This window comes from Staurois parvus, unplaced genomic scaffold (assembly GCF_062004578.1).
Source record: "Staurois parvus isolate SC_StPar_1 unplaced genomic scaffold, SC_StPar_1.0 ptg000552l, whole genome shotgun sequence".
Taxonomy (NCBI): Eukaryota; Metazoa; Chordata; class Amphibia; order Anura; family Ranidae; genus Staurois; species Staurois parvus.
Genome location: NW_028318348.1, coordinates 3,003,958 through 3,027,700, shown reverse-complemented (window position 1 = coordinate 3,027,700; position 23,743 = coordinate 3,003,958). Strand labels below are relative to the sequence as shown.

Below are 23,743 nucleotides of genomic sequence, written 5' to 3'. Positions count from 1 at the left end.
GTACAGTGCTGCATGACAACACAATTGTCAGTGATAGTGTTGTGAGACCGTGCAATTGTCAGTGATAGTGTTGTGAGACAGCGCAATTGTCAGTGATAGTGTTGTGAGACAGCGCAATTGTCAGTGATAGTGTTGTGAGACAGCGCAATTGTCAGTGATAGTGTTGTGAGACAGCGCAATTGTCAGTGATAGTGTTGTGAGACAGCGCAATTGTCAGTGATAGTGTTGTGAGACAGCGCAATTGTCAGTGATAGTGTTGTGAGACCGCGCAATTGTCAGTGATAGTGTTGTGAGACAGCGCAATTGTCAGTGATAGTGTTGTGAGACAGCGCAATTGTCAGTGATAGTGTTGTGAGACAGCGCAATTGTCAGTGATAGTGTTGTGAGACCGCGCAATTGTCAGTGATAGTGTTGTGAGACAGCGCAATTGTCAGTGATAGTGTTGTGAGACCGCGCAATTGTCAGTGATAGTGTTGTGAGACAGCGCAATTGTCAGTGATAGTGTTGTGAGACCGCGCAATTGTCAGTGATAGTGTTGTGAGACAGCGCAATTGTCAGTGATAGTGTTGTGAGACCGCGCAATTGTCAGTGATAGTGTTGTGAGACAGCGCAATTGTCAGGGATAGTGTTGTGAGACCGCGCAATTGTCAGTGTTAGTGTTGCATGGACAGTGAGGCTCTGGACAGCATCTGGATATGGAACAGTTAAAAAACGCAAACGCATATAAACGCGGTTAGCCACGTTTACACGAGTTTACAAGCGTTTGGCGTTTGGAATGCCGGTAAAATCTACTCCTGAACGCAAGTTTGGTGCATTCAAATAAAACGACTGTAAACTCAACTGTCTGTAAATGACTGTAGTGTACATGGACACATAGGAAAACATTAGGGGGAGTTCAGGGGCTGCTGAAAAAAAACGCAGAAAAGCTCCTGAACGTCATTTTATCAGCTGAGCCCTTAACCACTTCCCGACCGGCCGTTGTATATAAATGGCCGGACGGTGGCACTGCAGGGTCGGGTGGCCGTCTATAAACGGCCTCCCCGCACCCTGCTTGTGCGCGCTCCCTGGGAGCGCGCAGCACCGCGATCCGGTGCCCGCTGTGTCCTCCGGACACAGTGAAACACCGATCGTCGGACGGGACCTCTGTACGAGGTCCCGATCATGTGATCACTGATTGGCCAATCAGTGATCACATGCAAAGTAGTAAGCAAGATGTCACTTGTGACATCATTGCTTACTATGTGTGAAATCTGTGAATGATCACAGAGGTCACATGGTACAAGGCTATTCACAACAGCCTTGTACCATGTGACAAGCTGTGACCAATCACAGCTCACTCAGTACTTCTCAATGAGTGCAAGAATGCAGACAGAGAGAAAGAGAAATGATTGCTTTTACATCCTATATGGGTGTAAAAGCAATCAGTGTAAAAAAAAAAAAAAAAAAAATCTTTATCACCCCTCACAAGTAGTACAGTGTCACCATGGTGACACTGTACTGCTAGGGTGACAGTATGTAAAAAAAAAAATAAAAAATAATAATATAAAAAAATAAAATAAAAATGTAAAAAAAAATGTTTAAAAATTATAATTTTTGCTTATAAACTAATTTGGATTTTTTTTTTTTTTTACTAAAAAGATAACGGAATAAATTTTGCCTAAGATTTATGATGAAATATTATTTATTTGCAAAATTTTTAAAAAAAAACACTTTTTTAAAAAATTTTTGGACATTTCATTTACATAGCAAAAAAAATACAAATCCCAGTGCTGAATAAATACCACCAAAATAAAGCTTTATCTATCTAAAAAAAATGATAAAAAATTCATTTGGGTACAGTGTTGCATGACCGCGCAATTGTCATTCAAAGTGTGATAGCGCTAAAAGCTGAAAATTGCCCTGGTCAGGAAGGGGGTAAAAGTGTCCGGTCTGGAAGTGGTTAAACAGAAAATGGTGATGTAATCAGGATGAAATTATTTAGGGAGCCTAATACTGAGGCTGGATTTAAGCTAGTGTATAGGCAGGTGCAGCTATCTAGTTTGCCACTAGGTGGCTCTGACCCACAATAGAGTGTGTGGTTACAGTGAATGGTGTAATCAGGTGCTAGGTCCCTTTTAGTTAGAGCCCTTCTGTAGGGATGTAATGGGTGAGTCAGAACCCACATATAAGCAAGGTTGGGAGGAGCCCTAGTATAGTTAGAGCATGGGAGCCAATGACCCCACCATCAGGCAGATGTAGTTAGCAAGTGGAGGCCGAGGACAGGGAGAGATAGACCTGCTCCCAGAAGAGCCGGCTGTACCTCTGACCAGGGGCGGACTGACCATTCAAGCACTCGGACACTGCCCAAGTGCCCGGGGTCAGTAGGGGGCCCCATGAAATGCCCCTGGTACCTTTTTTTATAGGCTTTTTTGAGTATGGGCAAGGACATAGGGGCCCCATGATCCCCTATTGCCCGGGGCCCCATGAGTTGTCAGTCCACCCCTGACCCCTATAGCGGTGAAGGCAAGGTCAGGCTGCAAAAGACCTTTTAAGCCAGGCCAAGTGTTCCCTGGAGCAGGGGCAGACTGACCATTTGGAAACTCGGGCACTGCCCGAGGGCCCGGGGTCAGTAGGGGGCCCCATGAGATGCCCCTGGTACCTTTTTCATAGGCTTTTTTGAGTTTGGGCAAGGGCACAGGGGCCCCATGATCCCCTATTGCCCGGGGGCCCCATGAGTTGTAAGTCCGCCCCTGCCCTGGAGTGAGGCTATTCCCCAAGAGGACCTGGGGGAGAGGGTCTCCAATGATCCTAACTCGATGGGACTACCTATAAGGAACAGTGAGTGGACCCAAACAGCTAAGGTGAACCAGAACCTCTGAGTGAGTACTAATGACCCTGGGTGGAGAGAATCCTATAAAAGTGTATATAGATCGTGCTGCCAAACAAATGTTAATCAAAATTACTAAACAGTTTGCCACATGAGAAAATGCAAAAAATTAATGAACAACACCAGATAATATAATTAAATAAATATTGTGCTATGTGAAACAGTAAACTTCATACAACACGAAGACCTTCATACCTATGAAAAGCAATCAAAAACAATAAAAATCGAATAAATAAATAACTGGAATAATATTGTGTAAATTTCAATAATCATATGCATACATATGAAGACACTCAAACTGTGAAATGTGATCAAATAAAAAAAAAAACAGAGACATATTGTCCATATATACATATAATAAAGTCCATATGAAGACGGAACTCCACAATCAGTGATAATGCTGTATATTAATGCTGTAGGCGCAATATGAGTAGTCTGGCTTCAAATATTCACCAACGTGTCCACCACCACTTAACCACTTGCCCTCCTGAGGATTTACCCCCCTTAATGACCAGGCCTCTTTTTGCTACTCGGCGCTGCCCTAATTCAACTAGTAATTGCGCAGTCATGCAATGCTGCACCCAAACGAAATTTACATCCTTTTTTTCACACAAATAGAGCTTTCTTTTGGTGTAATTTGATCACCTGTGCGCTTTTTTGTTTTCACGCTATAAACAAAAAAAGGCCAAAAATTTTGAAGAAAAACAATATTTTTTATTTTCAGCTATAAAAAATATATAGTAAACTCAAAGTTGGTTATAAATTTAGGCCAAAATGTATTCTGCTACATGTTTTTGGTAAAAAAATCCCAATAAGTGTATATTGATTGCTTTGTGTGGAAGTTATAGCGTCTACAAACTATGGTATAGATACTGCAATTTACGCCATTTTTCTGCTATACAGCGCTGTGCTAGTTTAACGGACAATTGTGCGGTCATGCAATATGGTACATAAATGAAATTTACATCCTTTTTTTCCCCACAAATTGAGCTTTCTTTCGATGGTATTTGATGGCCTGTGCGGTTTTTATTTTTTGCGCTATAAAAAAAAAAGTCTGACAATTTTGAGGAAAAAAAAACAATATTTTGGACTTTTTGCTATAAAACATGTCCAGTAAAAAAATGCAAAAATCAAATTTAGTCATAAATTTTTGCCAAAATGCATTCTGCAACATATCTTTGCTAAAAAAAAAACCCAATACGTGTAAATTAATTGGTTTACGTGAAAGTTATAGCGTTCACAAATGGCGGGAAAGATACTGGGATTTTTAGGTTTTTTTTTCTACTAATAATGGCGGCGATCAGCGAATTATGGTGGCGATCAGGGACTTATGGCAGTGACCAGCGACTTATGGCGGGACTGCGGCGGACATTCTGACATTGGGGGGTACTGACTTGGGGTCACTGACATCCCCAAAAACACTAATACAGTGATCAGTGCAAAAAAAAAAACTGACACTGTACTAATGGCACTGGGGAGGAAGGGGTTAACTTTATTTTGCAGGGAAGGGTTATAGGAGTGAGGGGAGTGTTTTACTAGGGGGCGGGGGTGTGTACTGGGGGGGACAAGGCTGATCGAGAAAGAGAAACTGTTCTTTCTCGATCAGCTCATCCTCGAGCTGACAGGGAAGTGACAGACAGCACAGCTACTGCAGCTGTGCTCTCTGTCACTGTTTGCCGCCAATCGCCGGGACATAGCCGCTAAGGAGCGGCTGTGACCCGGCGACTGACATCTGCGGCGGTGATCCGCAGGACAGATAGGGCGGCGGCACGCCTCGCGCGCGGCCCCTATTTGTTTACAAAACACGCGTTTTAAAACGTGGTTTTGCCTGCGAGTGCTGCCCTGCCGCCGTATATGTACAGTGGCAGGGCGGCAAGTGGTTAATGATTAAATGGAGGCTGGTTGAGACCCCTTAATTATAGGGGGTCTCAACCAGCATTGCAGTGTAAGATATTAGCAGGTTCTCCATGTCATGCCCGGAACAGGGATCTTCCAAACCTCCACCCCCATAATATGAACTCCAAAACGGTGCTGGTGGGTACAGGTCCGATGACCAGGATGAAGGGAATGGTGAAGCTGAGCACCCCGGAGGAGAAGACAAGGTTGTTATTGTTATTACTGCCCCATTTTGTGGCCCCCGGGATTGCACCAGAACACCAGATAATACAAATAATGTCTGATGTATCAGTAAGTCCCATTCAAATGATAATTGCTTGAAAACCAAAATATAGGTGAACAGGTGCTGGTGCCATTAGTAACAGAAAACACAGGTGACCAGTTCCAGGTGACCCCCACATGGACTTGCACTCACCACAATGGATGGACCTTCTATTACTAGATGGGTCTCACTGCACATTTTTTGGTTGGACCAACTGTGTGTCTTGTCACCAACCTGACCATTCATATGCACCAGGAATGTGATTCCTTCCCACGCAATACACTGCCACTCAACAAACAGTATCAGGAAAAGGGTTCATTGTGCAGAGCTGATAAAAAAGCATGAGCAAATGAATGCTGAAATTCCTGCGCTGGACGATGAGCTCCACAATGTCAGGAACCCCACAAGGAGTACTTTTTGGGAATGCAAGCCTTGCTGTCCTCAACGGAGCAGGGAAATCCAAAGAAATAGAGGACGCACGGGCCTAGTGCATTACCTTCTAAAAATGAGATTTATTGAATAAAAAGTCATATACTCACAAAAGAATAAAATCAAAGGCACATCACAAAAAAGACAGCATGGTCCAATCTCCCTAGATGGTGGCTGTTGGGGGACTGTAGGCCTCCAAATGGCTGATGTGTTTCGAGACAGAACCTCTTCCTCAGAGCCAACTCATTGTGCAAAGCAGCCGACTTTGTTCAATCATATAAAACCTAACAATAACACCGCAACGGGTACATACAGCGCTTGTGGTTAAGATGGCTGTTGCCGCCAGGAGCTGGCTTGTACTTCAAGGATGGGATGTGATGTATTGGTTGGGGAACAGTGCTTCAACTAATTTTGTCTGTAATTGGACATCGTCAGGAAGCCGTACGAACCCTTTGGTGAAGAGAGACTGGGTCAGGGGAGATGGCTTAATAAAATGTGCTGCTTTCACATGTGACTACTGCAGATCATCCACTATACGTGATTGACAATGTACTGTCAAGTGAATTCAGATAGTATGTCAAAGTGATGTGATTGTGAACGCCATCTTTAAATTAACCTCAGTAAAGTGAGGCAATTCTATTTTTGTGTGGACATGCCTTCCTTAGGCATTTAAAGGCAAATGGCTAGGATCCTCATGAGGAGGCCTCTGGCACAGAGAGGGGCACAAGATGGCGGAGGGCAGGGGCGGACTGACAATTTGGAAACTCGGGCACTGCCTGAGGGCCCGGGGTCAGTAGGGGGCCCCATGAGATGCCCCTGGTACCTTTTTCATAGGCTTTTTGGAGTTTGGGCAAGGACACAGTGGCCCCATGATCCCCTATTACCCGGGGGCCCCATGAGTTGTCAGTCCGCCCCTGCCCTGGAGTGAGGCTACTACCCAAGAGGACCTGGGGGGAGGGCATCTGAAGGCGTCTCCAATGATCCTAACTCGATGGAACTACCATGAGTTGTCAGTCCGCCCCTGGCGGAGGGTTAAATCTTCAACCAGGTAGGATGATGATCTGGAAGGAAAGAGGTGGGGCAGGGACTTGTGCTCTTGAGGCCAATACTAGCCACTCAAGCCCCCCCCCCCCTACAAGAGCATCCCACCAGTATGGTAAATAGTCAGTTTACTGCTTCAACCCAGCCTCGATTCCACACTCCCTTGTATGATTTCATCCTGATTGTAACGAAGATCGTTGCTCAAGCCCTGAAGGAGCACACTGGTTGCATCTGGTGCTTTTAACAATTAAATATTTTAAATGAATTTCAAGTGAAATGGAAGTTTGTACTGTGTCCTCCTAACCACACACTTGGAAGTTGTTCATCTGTTGAGCGATTCGACCATAATCAGAGTGACAGCAACCTGGGTCATAACTGGGTGCTTACGTATGTTGAACTCCAGCAAGAAAAACACGCTTCATTCTTTATTCATTAGAAGCATTCATTCATTTATTCATTAAAATCAATCATTCATTTATTCATTAAAATCAGTCTCTGCTCTCCTCGGTCCAGCGCTATCACACACCTACCAGACCTTTCCTAATATGGGGAAATTAGAGTGCAGTAAGCAAATACTGACTTATTATTGAAGCGTTTGCTCTAAATTAATACTTAGTGGTTGTAAAGGCTTGAGGTTTTTTATTTTATGCACGAAGGTAAAAAACTTTCTGTGTGCTTCCCCCAAATACCTACCTGAGCTCCATCATGATCCAGTGATGTACATGAGAGCCTTGGCTCTCTGAGGACTCTCCCTTCTCATTGGCTAAGATTGGCCAGTGAGCCAAAGAGAGGAGAAAGGGGGTGGGGCCAAGCAGTGGCTCTATGTGTAAATGGACATGCAGAGCAGCGCCTCAAGAGTGAGCCTGCTTGGGTGCCCCCATAGCAAGCTGCTTACTCTGGGGGCATTTGGCAGGAGAGAAGGACCTGAGAAGAAGAGGATCAGGGCAGCTCTGTGCAAAACCACTGTACAGAACAGGTAAGTATAACGTTTTTTTTTAAATTATTACTATTGCTTTTGACCACCTCCTGCCCACCATATAAGGAAATGACGGGAGCAAGGTGGTTCTTTCATTCTGAGAGGACGTCATATGACATCCTCCCACTCTAACCGCACTTGCAGGACGCAGCGCGGCGATCGGTGGTGTGCATCACCGTTCAGCGGAAAGAGCCGATGACTTGGCTCTGTCATGTGATCAGCTGTGTCCACTCACAGCTGATTGCATGTAAATAAGGAAATGCCGGTTATCTGCATTTCTCTCCTCCTGAGCTGTCACGCTGACAGAGGAGAGGAGAGACGGTAATCGGCATTCCTCAGAGGGGACATCTACACTGATCATCAGGGCACTGATGATCAGTGTAGCCCCATCAGTGCCACGTGTCAGTGTCCATCAATGCCATCTGTCAGTGCCCATCAATGCCACCTGTCAGTGCACATCAATGCCACATATCAGTGCCTACCAGTGCACATCAATGCCACATATCAGTGCCCATCTGAGCTGCCTTTCAGTGCCAGTCAGGGCTGCCTATGAGTGATGCCAATCAGTGCTGCCTATCAGTGCCAGTCAGTGCCGTCTATCAGTTCCTGTCAGTGCCGTCTATCAGTGCCCGTCAGTGCCACCTAACAGTTCCAGTCAGTACCGCCTATCAGTGCCAGTCAGTGCCCATTATCATTGCCATATATGAGTACTGCCTTTCAGTGCCCGTCAGTGATGTGTGTGAATGCCCACCAGTGATGCCTGTCAATGCCCATCAGTGTCACCTACCAGTGCCTCCTTATCAGTGCCCATCAGTGCTGCCTATCAGTGCCCATCAGTGCAGCCTATCAGTGCCCATCACTGCAGCCTCTTTAGCGCACATCAATGAAGAAGAAAAATTACTAATTTACAAAATTTTATAACAAACTAAAACAAACCCCTTTATTTTTCACAATTTTCAGTTGTTTTTGGTTTGTTTATCAAAAAATAAAAAAACCAGCGGTGATTAAATACCATCAAAAGAAAGCTCTATGTGTCTCAAAAAAATGATAAACATTTCATATGGGTACAGTGTTGCATGACCGCGCAATTGTCATTCAAAGTGTGACAGCGCTGAAAGCTGAAAATTGGCCTAGGCAGGAAGTGGGTGAAAGTGCCTGGTAGGCGAGGGGTTATTATCACTTTAAAACTGAACGCTAGGTAGATATAAAATACATAAATTATTACAGTTCTGCAATCATTCATACATCAATGTATTTTTAAAGACAAGCAGTGTACCGGAATATGTCCTGGTATGAGTCTCTTGTAGTCCCCATTCAGCATGCTGTTGTGTGAAAGGAAGAAGCAGCACATAGAGCTAATGAGTTCATGTGCTGACAAGAAGGAGAGAGCAGAGTGACAGAGGGATGAACTCATCACTGAGCTGCTTTTCTATTCAATGTCCAATCACAAGCTAGCGGTGGGTTCAAGATGAAGTAGGTTGAATGATGCTGAACATCTGACTGAGGATGTGTACTGGCAGAAAAAAGTACTGTGGGGAGAGCTCTGGATTGAAGGTGAAAATTTCAGTGTAAGCTGGTTTTGTTATTTTATCTTTTAATGGGCTGTTCATTTTTATGAGGGTGGGTGGCTCTAGGACATTTGCCAATAGAGAACACAAGTTCAGACAGAATTTTGGCTATTTGGGCATTTGGATGAACCAAACATTTACCGGTTGAAGAGAGCGGAATTTCATGTATAATTGCAGTAATATTTCTCTTATTATACATGACTTTTTTTTCTTTCTATATACACTATATTGCCAAACGTATTGGACCAGCCCTTCAAATCATTGGATTCAGGAGTTCCAATCCCCTCCATGGCCACAGGTGTATAAAATCAAGCCCCTAGGCATGCAGACTGCTTCTACAAACATTTGTGAAAGAATGGGTCGCTCTCAGGAGCTCAGTGACTCCAAGCGTGGTACCGTGATAGGTTGCCACCTGTTCAATAAGTCCATCCGTGACATTTCCTGGCTACTAAATATTCCAAGGTCAACTGTTAGTGGTATTATAACCAAGTGGAAGCAACTGGGAACAACAGCAACTCAGCCACCAAGTGGTAGGCCATGTCACATGACAGAGCGGGGTCAGCGCATGCTGAAGCGCACAGTGAGCAAAAGTCGCCAACTGTCTGCAGAGTCAATAGCTAAAGACCTCCAAACTTTATGTGGCCTTCAGATTAGCACAACAACAGTGCGTAGAGAGCTTCATGGAATGGGTTTCCATGGCTGAGCAGCTGCATCTAAGCCTTACATCACCAAGTGCAATTCAAAGCACGCCACCACTGGACTCTACAGCAGTGGAGACGTGTTCTCTGGAGTGACAAATCATGCTTTGATGTTGCAATCCAATGGACATGTCTGGGTTTGGTGGTTGCCAGGAGAATGGTACTTGCCTGACTGCACTGTGCCAAGTGTAAAGTTTGGTGGAGGGGGGATTATGGTGTGGGGTTGTTTTTCAGTGGGTTTGACCCCTTAGTTCTAGTGAACTCTTAAGGTGTCAGCATACGTAGACATTTTGGACAATTTCATGCTCCCAACTTTGTGGGAACAGTGTGGGGATGGCCCCTTCCTGTTCCAACATGACTGCACTCCAGTACACAAAGCAAGGTCCATAAAGACATGGAGGAGCCAGTTTGGGGTGGAGGAACTTGACAGGCCTGCACATAGTCCTGACCTCAACCCGATAGAACACCTTTGGGATGAATTAGAGCGGAGACTGCGAGCCAGGCCTTCTCGTCCGACATCAGTGCCTGACCTCCCAAATGTGCTTCTGGAAGAATGGTCCAACCTTCCCATAGACACCCTCCTAAACCTTGTGGACAGCCTTCCCAGAAGAGTTGAAGCTGTTATAGCTGCAAAGGGCGGGGCCAACTCAATACTGAACCCTACAGAGTAAGACTGGGATACCATTAAAGTTCATGTGTGTGTAAAGGCAGGCCGACCAATACTTTTGGCAATATAGTGTACTTTTTATGAAAACTTTAAACTTTTTAAATAAAATACTGAATAATAAAAGGATGTTGTTAAGGATGCCAGTGGGTGCACACATGTAAGCAAGGGGGTGGGGATAAAAATGACTTGGGGTTCCCCCCAATTTATACCAAGTGAGTTCATTTAACAATGATTTGCTACACCCGTGTATTTGGCATTTGTGAAATTTTGTACCATGTCAGAAATGTATTCAAGCAGACTTATGAAGTGTCTGAGAGTTCCACTTTAAGTAGTCTTGCAGGCACGCGATTGACAAAATGCCTTAAGTGCAAAAAGTTTGGGTTGTAAAGTGTCCCCTGCCCCTGTCTAAAGAAGCCGGGAGATGTTCTTATAAAAACTGCAATAAAATGAATTATGTGCCAGTTAAGTAGCTCCACTACAAGCACACCTTAATAAGGAGGATATTTATTACAGCTTGGTAATTAGTTTCTGGAAGTTTCTCTTTTGCTGTTGTTTACAGCTGCTCAGCAGTTTTATTTTAGAGCCGATGGTGTAAAGATAGATGAAAGAAAATGATAAATCTGCCCTGAGCGGGACTGAATATAAAAAGAATTTACAGACATACTGAGCTCTATAAATTGGCCAGAGAACAAAATAAAGCAAAGCGTCTCATAAAAAGGCAATACACTTCATAATACAAACAACTGCTGAACATTTTATTAATAAAACAAAACAGTATTGAGATGTTCTCATGGGTAAAATACAGGGAAACAACGAAAAAAAAGGCAAAATGTACAGGAATATACAGCACCTAGCAGTAGGGATGAGCAGGAACCCGGACATGACCGAACCTGGAAGCAAGTTGTCACTCCCAACAAATCAGATCAATGCCACTTATCAACATCAGTCTCACCCCACAAGCCAGAGTACTAGGTGTCATTCTTGACTCCAATCTGTCTTTCCAGCCCCAGGTCCAATCGCTGACAAACTCATGTAGACTTCACCTCCGCAACATCTCCAAAATACGTTTGTTCCTAACCCCGGAAACCACTAAGTAACTCCTTCACTCCCTTAATATATATATCACGACTTGACTACTGCAACTCCCTTCTCACCGGCTTACCTCACGGCAGGCTATCCCCGCTTCAGTCTATCCTGAATACTGCGGCCAGACTCATCCACCTTACTAACCGCTCCGTTTCCGCCACCCCCCTCTGCCAATCCCTCCACTGGCTTCCGATTGCCCAACGGATAAAATTCAAAATGCTAACATTGATGTACAAAGCTGTTCATAATACTGTCCCAAACTACATCACCGACCTGATATCCATTTACCACCCAAAACGTACTCTCCGCTCCTCACAAGACCTCCTACTCTCTAGCTCCCTGGTCTCCTCCTCCCATGCCCGTCTCCAGGACTTCTCCAGGTCTTCCCCCATTCTCTGGAACTCCCTACCCCAATCCATCAGACTATCACCTACTCTCCTCACCTTTAGGCGCACTCTGAAAACCCATCTCTTCAGAGAAGCCTACCCCGCCCTCAGCTAATTGCCGATCTCCTCCACTCTTCCTACCACTCCATCCCCCACAGCTATCTCCTCCTGTACCACTATCCCCTCCCTCCTAGATTGTAAGCTCCAAGGAGCAGGGCCCCCGAATCCCTCATGTATTGAATTGTATTGTTACTGTACTGTCTCGTGTACTGTCTCCCATTATATTGTAGAGCGCTGAGAAAACTGATGGCGCTATATAAATCCTGTATAATAATAATAATAAAGACCATTGACCATGTGGCCATTGAACTATATTAGGCCAATGATGTTAAAAGCATCCCCGACCCTTTATTACATACAGCTGCGGGGAAGGGAATGCCACAGCTAATTGGGCACTGATTTTGTAGGAGTACCAGCTTGTTTTAAGGTTCAGTCTGAACCTAAGTTTGGACCTAACCTGTGCTTTTCCCCACATTTCAGAACTGGAGTCCTCGTTTGAATCCTGGTCATGATACTATTTCCCTATGCTTACATGGCCTTTCTCCTGGTACTCTGGTTTCATTCCACACTAAAAGACATGCTGGTAGATTAATTGGCTCCTGTCTAAATTGTCCCTAGTGTATGTGTGCAGGTCTAAAGTCCCAGCTGCACCTCTCTATGGCAGACCCTGGTAACATTCCGTTGAGTGACTAATGCAACTCTGGCAAACATATCAGGCATGGAGCCACAGAAAAATAAAGTTCCAAGTTTAGTGGTGCACCAAAGATTGCAACACAGTCATGGTAGTAGAGATGTTACAAGAATGTACAGGAAAAAGACTAAAATGAAGTCTTAAAATGCATAGGACTCGCACTCCCTGATCAGCGTTCATCCATTGTTGTAGTGCAGCGGTCCACTATATTCCCCCTTGTTAGCATGCTTTTGTTCTGGGAAACTCTTCTTTGTAAGTTTACAATCCAAAGGCACATGTTCCTGCGTTAAAAATGGCTGTATGTATAAGTGGGTGCTGTAGTCAGCTGGAACCGAACAGAATCAGCAAGGGAGAATGTCACCAGCACACTGAGGATCACCAATATGGGTCCAAAAGTTTGAATGAATGATCACATAGTTACAGCAAGGCAACATTTTGGAGTCTCGCAGGACCTCTTCATCAGGCATGTCAAGGGGTACGAGAGATTCCCAAGCACACCCAGTGTTGCCTCTCACATACAGAAAAACATGTATCAAACTGTTGATACTAATATATTGCTTGCAGCCAGGGGCGGACTGACAACTCATGGGGCCCCCGGGCAATAGGGGATCATGGGGCCCCTGTGTCCTTGCCCAAACTCAAAAAAGCTTATGAAAAAGGTACCAGGGGCATCTCATGGGGCCCCCTACTGACCCCGGGCCCTCGGGCAGTGCCTGAGTTTCCAAATGGTCAGTCCGACCCTGCTTGCATCCACTAATGAGATAGAATGTGACCCACCACTGCCCTGTATGGACCCATTCAGATTAATGAACAGGCATTGGGTTTCTAAGAGCAGAAGAGGGATATAGCATTGATCTTGTAGCGGTCTTCTGGGAAATATAAGTGAAAGGAGGAGGTGCTTGGAGTTGTGTCTGATTTGCTCTTCTCTGAGAAGCATTGGAGCGTGCCCGGAGTCCATTAATCATACAAGGAAGGATCCATATGGCCATACCCAGAACTTCCCAGATCTACCCTGGCAATGCTGGCTTGTTGCTTAAATTACCAGTCCAGCCCAGTTCTCCGGATTTCCAATAAAGTTGTAAACATAAACAAAATTTTGTGACATGCCATTTATATTTCGATCAGAATGACTTTGGCCTTTCATTATTCATCAGTGAAAGCACCAAGTCAATTTCCCATCCCATTGTGCTAATTTCCAGGTCAACAAGTTCAAAAAGTTCCCAGGTATGCATATGGAACAGTGTTGGCTGGAACTGGATAAATCTCATCTTCCAATATTGGAGGTTATGTTATTTGTTTAGGAAGAGGGCAACATTGAAAGCAATGTGGACTCAAAGAAGGACCCTACCAGGAGGATAAGGGAAGACCCGGTCAGGTGTAACATGACCACAAATTTGGGAAAGTGAAGGGGCTTTCTGAATTTTGATCCCTGGCCAAAGTGAGGCTTTAACATTAATATCTATCTGATGCTAGGTCCACTTCAAGTTCTGAAAGTATACACATAGTGTTTAGAAAGCAGACTTTGAACAAGTATTTTAAATCCATAGAAGTCTGATTTGGAGGCATCGATGGACAAACAGATCATTACAGTTTATGCTTGGCCTGCCTGGGAAAAACATGTATGACCCCTGCATGCCACTACATAACCTGCTCTGCTTCTTCCCAAGCTATATAAAATGAGTCCACTGGAGCTCATTGTTCACACAGCTGGAGAACCTATCCATTCTTCACAGCGAGAAGATAATGACAAAAACACAACGGCAAGAGCAAACTAGAGACATTTCCGACCACCACTGAAGAACTTTGATCTCCTTTCCTTTGGATCTACACATAATCAGGATGAAGTTACACTTGACAGGCAGTTGTCTCTTCTTGGCGTTCTCACTCTTTCCCTGCAACAGATTGACTGCAGAGAACCCGAGGGCAACAGATGATTATGGATTTTATTCATGCATAAAATGCTGACATATTCTGCAGTGTTTTATACAGAACACTGAGCCATGGACATCAATCAGAAGTATTCAGTGCTGTAAGATCAGATGAAAGGCAGCAAATGTCCCTGACACTCCAGCTAAAGTGTCAGTCTTGGACAAAGTGAGTAAGGTTAAATCGGGTAAAGCAATTTCAGAGATGGGCAATGAAAATAGTGCAAGGTCTAAGGGACAAAACATATTAGGAACTTAAAATGTAGAGGCGTGAGGAAAGAAGGAAAAGGGGGGCATGTCTGAGACCTTTATGCTGAACTCCAGGCATAAACACTTTCATTTAAATATACTTTATAATAGCCACAAAGAATATAAATGAACATTGTGTGCACCAAATGCCATATTCAAACTCAGATATTACCTTGGAAAGGTAGCAGTGACATCATCACTTTGATGTGCATAGCCGGTGTAGAGAGTAGAGCTGTGGGGGGGGGGGGGAAATCAGGCTCCACCCACTACAGGCTGCAAGCAAAAAACTACAGGAAGGGGCGGATACAAGAGCAGTCACCCTGCACAAGGAGAGAGAGCGGCAGTGACCAAGGGCGGACTGACCATTTGGAAACTCGAGCACTGCCCGAGGGCCCGGGGTCAGTAAGGAGCCCCATGAGATGCCCCTGGTACCTTTTTAATAGGCTTTTTTGAGTTTGGGCAAGGACACAGGGGCCACATGATTCCCTATTGTCCGGGGGCCCCATGAGTTGTCAGTCTGCCCCTGGCAGTGACCGGTCTGTATTACAGGAAGCTCCTGCACAGAGGTGGTCCAGTAATCACACTGGATTAGTACATCTCTGGAAGAAACACACAAAGCACATCAACATTCAAGGAAGAATTCACATGACTTTCATAACTCCACAATATTTGCTTATTCCAGGGTTCAGCATCAAATACCTTAGGAATGTGTATAAGGTCCAAGAGGCAATTGTTTTTAATTTGAAGTTGAAATCATGAATTTGGGAGCATGATCTTACACCGGCAGGAGGAAGGATCAAGGGTAATATTAGAAAGTATTATTTTACTCGTGAGAGGGTGTTAGTAGGGAGAGTCAGCTGCAGCACTTTCCACTAAAACACAGCAAACTCCTGCACTTTGGGATGGACTTGGCTAGGGTTATGGTAACATTACAGATATCCTGGAAAATGCACTCCTTGCTGCCCTCAATGGACTGGGGTAGTCCTATGTCACTGGATGCAAAGAAAAACAGAGGGCGCACTGGCCTAGTGGATTATCGCAAAAAAGTTATTGGAAGGATAAAAAGTAAGTATCGTACTCACAAAAGGCGAACAGCTCAAAGGCACATCACACTAAACAGCGGTGTCCAGTCCAAATTGCATATAAGTAAAAAAACTATGGATCCCTGGACTTCCAACAGGCTAATGCGTTTCAAGGTCTCAACCTCTTCCTCAGAGCCAGTTGGTGGCTCTGAGGAAGGGGTTGAGACCTCGAAACGCATTAGCCTGTTGGAAGTCCAAGGTTCCATTTTTTTGGACTTATATGCTATGTGAACTGGACACCGCTGTTTAGTGTGATGTGCCTTTGACCTGTTCACCTATTGTAAATACGATAATTACTTTTTATCCTTCCAATAACATTTTTGCGATAATGCACTAGGCCGGTGCGCCCTCTGTTTTTCTTTGCATCCAGTGACATTGGACTACCCCGGTCCGTTGAAGGTAGCAAGGAGTGCATTTTCCACTAGGCCGGTCTGCCCTCTGTTTGTTTTTCTTTGCATTCAGTGACATTGGACTACTCCGGTCCATTGAGGGCAGCAAGGAGTGCATTTTCCACTAGGCTGGTGCGCCCTCTGTTTGTTTTTCTTTGCATGCAGTACTTTCCACTGCAGCCCACCTCTTTGAGGCGTACAGCTGAACTATGCCAGGTTGGACTATGTCTTGGCATTCACACAGAGTACAAAGAATAAAGCAATCACGTGATTACTACAGTGCACTAGTGGGATTCCTGTAGAGGACTGATTTGTCCTCTGTAGTGGGTTCCCTGCAGCCATCCTGGAAAAGCCTGTGCCCACCATCTTAGTGAGGGAACCATGGGAAGTGGAGTGGACAGCATAATGTGAAGCAATGAGTTTAGTCGTACACTGTGGCATCCTCTAAAGAGAGGGACTACTCCCCATCAGAGTTGAGTCTTTCATAGGAATTGTGATGCACAGGTGACTTGATTGCAGTGGCTTCCCCTTCCTGGAGGGAAGTGGGTGAACCCCAAAGTCTAGCATGAGTACCCATGATGTTAAGCCTTCTGAGGACAGACATAACAGAGTTTTTTTTTTACCAGACTAACTGAGCATCTGTGACACTGTAGGTCCTCATGCAAGCTGGATGTTTTTACAGCGGCTGTTTTTGGATTTTGACATTTTTCTACAGTTATAAACCCCCACAGCATGTTATGCTATGTGTCAATGCACACGTAGACTGTAATTAACATTTTTTTGATGGGACGTTATTTGGCTGGAAAAAAAAAACAGGACTGGTGGGTTTCTAGAGGAGTTTTTTAGCTGTAAAATCGCTCTAATGCTGAAAAACGCGGTAAAACGCCGCACACCGGTATTTTTGGACTTTTTTTTTACCAAAAAACATTTTTTTTCTGATAAAAAACAGATAAAAACACGGCAAAATGCCGCTAAACCCTAATGCAAAACTGCTAAAATAAGCTGAAAAACTCACATTTTTAATGTGACTTTACACAACTAACGTTACCAGTGTTATCAAAACGTCCCATGTGCATGGAGCCTAAGTATCTGTGGACTAGCAATCCTCGAAGATGTTTGTCCTTTTGGAACTTGGCTTAAGCCATCAGACTGGAAATGCCTCTTGGTGAAGAAAAAATTGTTTTCTAACAAGCTATGTTAAGGCAATGCTCTTAAACTGCAATCTGAGCCCAATATTAGGAACATTCTATGTCTACAGTGGACTGGGGTAAAAAGTGAGAGTGAGCAGAGTCGAAAAGTTACTCAGCACCATCATGGGTTCTGGTATGTAACCTGGTAGTGGGTAATGACCGCTGTGACATGGGGTGCATAATTTTCCCTTCTCCTCAAATGTACTGTAAACCTTGTGCCCAGCTGTCTCAAGGGCCACATTGTTGCAGTGCGATCTGGAGCCAGATGTCTGGAGCTACCAGTGAGAATAGAGTCCTGCTAAAGTAAATGTATCCCTGACAGCACTGAAGCCATGTAGACAGGATCCCTGAATTTAGTGTCTTGGTTCCTGTCCTCCGTTAATTGCCATAGAAGGGGCCGTAACATTTTAGAATAGTTGTATTCCAGCCACTAGAAGGAGCTGTCTTAACAGCTTGCACTACATTACTGAAAGAGAAGTGGATGCTTGGAAAATTGTACAATGTATGGCCAGTCTTAGTTCCAAGAACACGCTGACACTAACAGTACTGGTCTCACATTAATGATCAGGAACCACACTGATTGTGATCCCCTTGAGAGCCAATTATACTGATCACATGGGTTTGTTTACAAAAGAGACCTGCTGGAAGTGTTTTTTTTCAGGCAGAAAACCTCTCAAGCTCTTACTATAAGTAGCTTTGCAGATGTCATCTTTGTACCTACAGAAGGCAGGTATTACGGAAGTAAAAGGCAGCAGATTTGGAGGTGAAAGGTAGAAGTCAAGAGAAATAGAGGTGAGCAGAGCAGGAAGGTTTGAAACATGGAGGAGGGAGGTAGGAGGCAGGAAGTATGAAGGATAGAGGTGAAAGGCTGGGAGTGTAAGGGGAAGAAGGTAGAATGCAGTAAGTGTGGAAGAAGATGGTACGAGGCAGTAAGTGTGGAAGAAGAAGGTAGAATGCAGTAAGTGTGGAAGAAGAAGGTAGGAGGCAGTAAATGTGGAAGAAGAAGGTAGGAGGCAGTCAATCACGGTAATTACCCGCAGGCGCCCATGATTACTGACAATGACCGACGGGGAGGAAGACTGTTTTGTTTACAGTCTTCCTCCCTGTCAGCTCAGGGAACACTGCTCTGGATGGCTGTGCAGTGTAAGAGGCAGTAAGTGTGGAAGAAGAAGGTACAAGGCAGTAAGAGTGGAAGAAGAAGGTAGGAGGCAGTAAATGTGGAAGAAGAAGGTAGGAGGCAGTAAGTGTGGAAGAAGAAGGTAGGAGGCAGTAAGTGTGGAAGAAGAAGGTAGGAGGCAGTAAGTGTGGAAGAAGAAGGTAGGAGGCAGTAAGTGTGGAAGAAGAAGGTAGAATGCAGTAAGTGTGGAAGAAGAAGGTACGAGGCAGTAAGTGTGGAAGAAGGTAGGAGGCAGTAAGTGTGGAAGAAGAAGGTAGAATGCAGAAAGTGTGGAAGAAGAAGGTAGAAGGCAGTAAGTGTGGAAGAAGAAGGTAGGAGGCAGTAAGTGTGGAAGAAGAAGGTAGAATGCAGTAAGTGTGGAAGAAGAAGGTACGAGGCAGTAAGTGTAGAAGAAGAAAGTAGAATGCAGAAAGTGTGGAAGAAGAAGGTAGGAGGCAGTAAGTGTGGAAGAAGAAGGTAGGAGGCAGTAAGTGTGGAAGAAGAAGGTAAGAGGCAGTAAGTGTGGAAGAAGAAGGTACGAGGGAGTAAGTGTAGAAGAGAAGGTAGAATGCAGAAAGTGTGGAAGAAGAAGGTAGGAGGCAGTAAGTGTGGAAGAAGAAGGTAGGAGGCAGTAAGTGTGGAAGAAGAAGGTAGGAGGCAGTAAGTGTGGAAGAAGAAGGTAGAACGCAGTAAGTGTGGAAGAAGAAGGTACGAGGCAGTTAGTGTGGAAGAAGGTAGGAGGCAGTAAGTGTGGAAGAAGAAGGTAGAATGCAGAAAGTGTGGAAGAAGAAGGTAGAAGGCAGTAAGTGTGGAAGAAGAAGGTAGGAGGCAGTAAGTGTGGAAGAAGAAGGTAGGAGGCAGTAAGTGTGGAAGAAGAAGGTAGGAGGCAGTAAGTGTGGAGATAGGAGGTAGCAAGTATAAGGGAAAAAAGATAGAAAGCAGGAAGTGTGTAGGAAGAAGCTAGATGAGAGGAAGAAGTTAGGAGGTAGGAAGTCTGGATGAAGGGGACAGGTAATGTAGAGGAAGGAGGTAAGAGCCAGTAAGTGGAAAGGACGGAGGTAGAGAGCAGAAAGTGTTGAAGTAGGAGGTAGAAGGCAGGAAGTGTGGAGGAAGGAGAAAAGAGGCCATATTGGTGATCCTGGGTGTGCTGGTGACATCCTCCCTTGTTTATGTGATCTGGCTCCACTGTGTCAGCCAGCAGTGAACTTCTTTAACCACTTGCCTACCGGGTACTTTTACCTCCTTCCTGCCCAGGCCAATTTTCAGCTCTCAGCGCTGTCACACTTTGAATGACAGTTGCGCACTCATGCAACATTGTACCCAAACAAAACTTTTATAATTTTTAAAAAAAATAGAACTTTCTTTTGGTAGTATTTAACTGCTTCCCCGCCGCAGTATAGCAGATATACTGCTACACGCGTGCGCAAAATCACGTATATATACACGTGATTTTCATTTCTGGGTAGGGGGCGCGCACACCCTACCCGCGCCGCCATTCGCGGCCACGGATGTCAATCACCGGGTCCTGGACGGTAATTACCCGCAGGCGCCCATGATTACTGACAATGACCGACGGGGAGGAAGACTGTTTCGTTTACAGTCTTCCTCCCTGTCAGCTCAGGGAACACTGCTCTGGATGGCTGTGCACAGCACAGCCATCCTGATCAGTGTGCTTACAGTGAAGCACACCCCCCACCCCCTAGTAAAACATTCCCATCATACAGTTAACCCTTTGATCCCCCCTCACAAACACTATAACTTTCACATAAACCAATTCATTTACACGTATTGGTTTTTTTTTAGCAAAGACATGGAGAAGAATACCTCTGTTACACTGAAATCCTAAGCACTGTTGTTCTCCTCTACCGGACTACAGAACACCTCCCTCTTTCTTCATCTTCATATCATAAGGGGACGTGTAAAAAATCTAATTATGCCAAAATGTATTCTGCTACATGTCTTTGCTAAAAATAAATCCCAATACGTGCAAAGTAATTGGTTTACGTGACAGTTATAGCATTTACAAACGGTGGTATAGATAATGGGATTTTATTTTTAACTAGTAATGGTGGGGATCAGCGACTTATAGTCAGACTGCGGAACTGCGTCGGGCATTCTGACACTGGGGGAACTGGATTGGTGTCACTGACATCCCCCGTGACACCAATACAGTGATCAGTGCTAATAAAAAGCACTGACGCTGTACTAATGGCACTGGGCAGTAAGGCGTTAACATGAGGGGCGATCAAAGGGTTAACTGTGTGCTGGGAGTGTTTTACTGGGGGGTGATGTGTTGGTGCTTCAATGTAAGCACACTTCGAGGGATGGCTGTGCTGTGTACAGACATCCAGAGCAGTGTGCTGGAGCAAACAAAGAGGAGGACTCTTAGTAAACAAAGCAGTCCTCCTCCCCGTCGGAGATACTCGTTAATCACCGGGCGCCAGTGGAGAAGCTGGGACCCGGTGATTGACAGCCACGGCGGTGAATGGCGGCGCGGGTAGGGCACGCACGCGACTCACACGTGCCCTCTACCTGGAAATATAAAGTCACGTATATATATGTGATTTTGCACACCCCGGTATATCTGCTATAGGGCGGTTGGGATGTGGTTAACATATGGTGCTTGTTGGTAAATTCGTTTTTTTTTTTTCCATTTTGTTTCCTATGTAAACATTTTTTTCGGTTTACATTTCTCCACTGTAACATGCCAATACTCTCATGTTCAAAGTAGTAATTATGTTTCAAAGCAACAAACCTCATGATTAATAGGTTTGGTCAAAAAAAAAGTGGAATAAAGACATTTAAAAAAAAAAATCAATCAAATTTTACAAAATTGAGGTAGATGGGAAAGAGGAAAAAAAAGATCGATGATATTTTGTAAGAACCCCTTGGATGCGTGGGTGGCTGTGCCACAAAAATCAATAGCAGAGTGAAGCAATTAAAGTTAGAATACAGAAAAATTACAATTATATTTTCAAAGATAATTGTTTTGGTCTCCACAAAGATAACATCAGGCCGTACTTATGCTCCATCCTCTGTGTTTACCGGAGCTGCTTGCTGTCCGCCGGCATGATCTATGATGGTTTTGGAAGAGCTTGAGGTCATTGATTGCATTTTGCCCTCAGAAGTCTATTTTCAGAAGGCTTTTCAGAAGTTCTAATGAAAGATTGCTGCCTGTTTGAGGAGACGTGCAATCTAATGTCTCTCTTGCTTCTTCTTCAATTTTGTAAATCACATTTTATTCTTTTGATGTATGTGGGTGCCTGGTTTTGTTTGGATTATGGATGAAGTCATAGGTTGAGCTACCCGAGGACCATGCTTGCCATATTTACCGTTTTCAGTGATATGGGGCAAGGCTTACAGCAGCAATGCAAAAGTCCAGAGACTTGATTCCTTAACCCCTTGGCACCGGCGCCTCCCAGCCCTTTAAGAGTTCCAGAAGCCGGGAGGCGGGCGGGGTTTTATGGTCATGTGACCACTGTGATTCGCTGTCACGGCAGTCACATGATTGGAAAAGTTCCCGATCGCAAGAGGAGATTGGGACCTTTCCGTGAGTACCCAATGTGTGTGCTGGGAGCACGCAGGGAGTGCGATCTCAGCACATATGTTTTTTTTAATAGACCGCAATGTGCAGCCGCTCGGCGTCTAAGCCCTGACGCAGGGAGGTCGCACATTTGTGTTTTGGCCGGCACCAAGAGGTTAAAGAGATTTTAAACCCTCAGTTTCTAAGCACTTTCAGCAGACTACAGTATTTTAATGCTTGTCTATGTTCCAGTTTAAGCTGGTACCATGACCGCTGCTAGAGGTTATGCCAGAGGTTTCCCGTTTCAGGGTGGCTCCTTTCTTTTGAGCAACCCATATATGCAGGGACAAGAATTGTGTCTCTTTTCACTGTGTGCATCAATAGAAGCACACAGTGCTTCCTCATCTACCCTCTCTTTTCCAAGCTAACAGACTGACTCCAGATTGCACTGTCCACTGTTAAAGTGGAAGTTCAGGCAAACTAACTAAGGCTGAGGGGCTGTGTGTTTCTATTTATGCACACAGTGAAGAGAGACAAAATTCTGGTCCCTGCATATATGGGTGGCTCAAGAGAAAGGAGCCACCGTGAAACAGGAAACCTGGGGCAGCAGTCATGGCACCAGCTTAAACTGGAACATAGACAAGGATTAACAAGAAGTTCAGGGAAACAGCTCTGAGAGAGCAAGTGCCAGCAGCTTTAGAAGTTGTAAATTGCAAATGTCATAGTAAGAATTTTACCAAAATAAATAATTTATACTATATTGCCAAAAGTATTGGGACGCCAACCTTTACAAGCACATGAACTTTAATGGCCCCCCAGTCTTAGTCCGTAGGGTTCAATATTGAGTTGGCCCCGCCCTTTGCAGCTATAACAGCTTCAACTCTTCTGGGAGGGCCGTCCACAAGGTTTAGGAGTGTGTCTATGGGAAGGTTTGACCATTCTTCCAGAAGCACGTTTGTGAGGTCAGGCACTGATGTCGGACGAGAAGGCCTGGCTTGCAGTCTCCGCTCTAATTCTTCTCAAAGGTGTTCTATGGGGTTGAGGTCAGGACTCTGTGCAGGCCAGTCAAGTTCCTCCACCCCAAACTTGCTCCTCCATGTCTTTATGGACCTTGCTTTGTGCACTGGTGCGCAGTCATGTTGGAACAGGAAGGGGCCATCCCCAAACTCTTCCCACAAAGTTTGAGCATGAAATTGTCCAAAATGTCTTGGTATGTTGACGCTTTAAGGATTCCTTTCACTGGAACTAGGGGGCCAAGCCCAACTCCTGAAAAACAACCTCACGCCATAATCCCCCCTCCACCAAAGTTTACACTTGGCACAATGCAATCAGGCAAGTATCATTCTCCTGGCAACCCCAGACACGTCCATAGGACTGCCAGACAGAGAAGCATGAGTCTTCACTCCAGAGAACACGTCTCCTCTGCTCTAGAGTCCAGTGGCAGCTTTACACCACTGCATCCGATGCTTTGCATTGCACTTGGTGATGTAAGGCTTGGATGCAGCTGCTCGGCCATGGCAACCCATTCCATGAAGCTCTCTACGCACTGTTGTGCTAATCTGAAGGCCACACCAAGTTTGCAGGTCTTTAGCTATTGACTCTG

The 23,743-nt window shown here is 44.9% G+C and overlaps 1 protein-coding gene across 1 annotated transcript in view; it reads left to right on the top strand.

Moving 5' to 3' along the window:
* The window catches only part of LOC149451020 (5-hydroxytryptamine receptor 7), a 150,318-nt gene that overhangs the window by 69,503 nt on the left and 57,072 nt on the right, over positions 1-23,743 (top strand). The window lies entirely within an intron of this gene.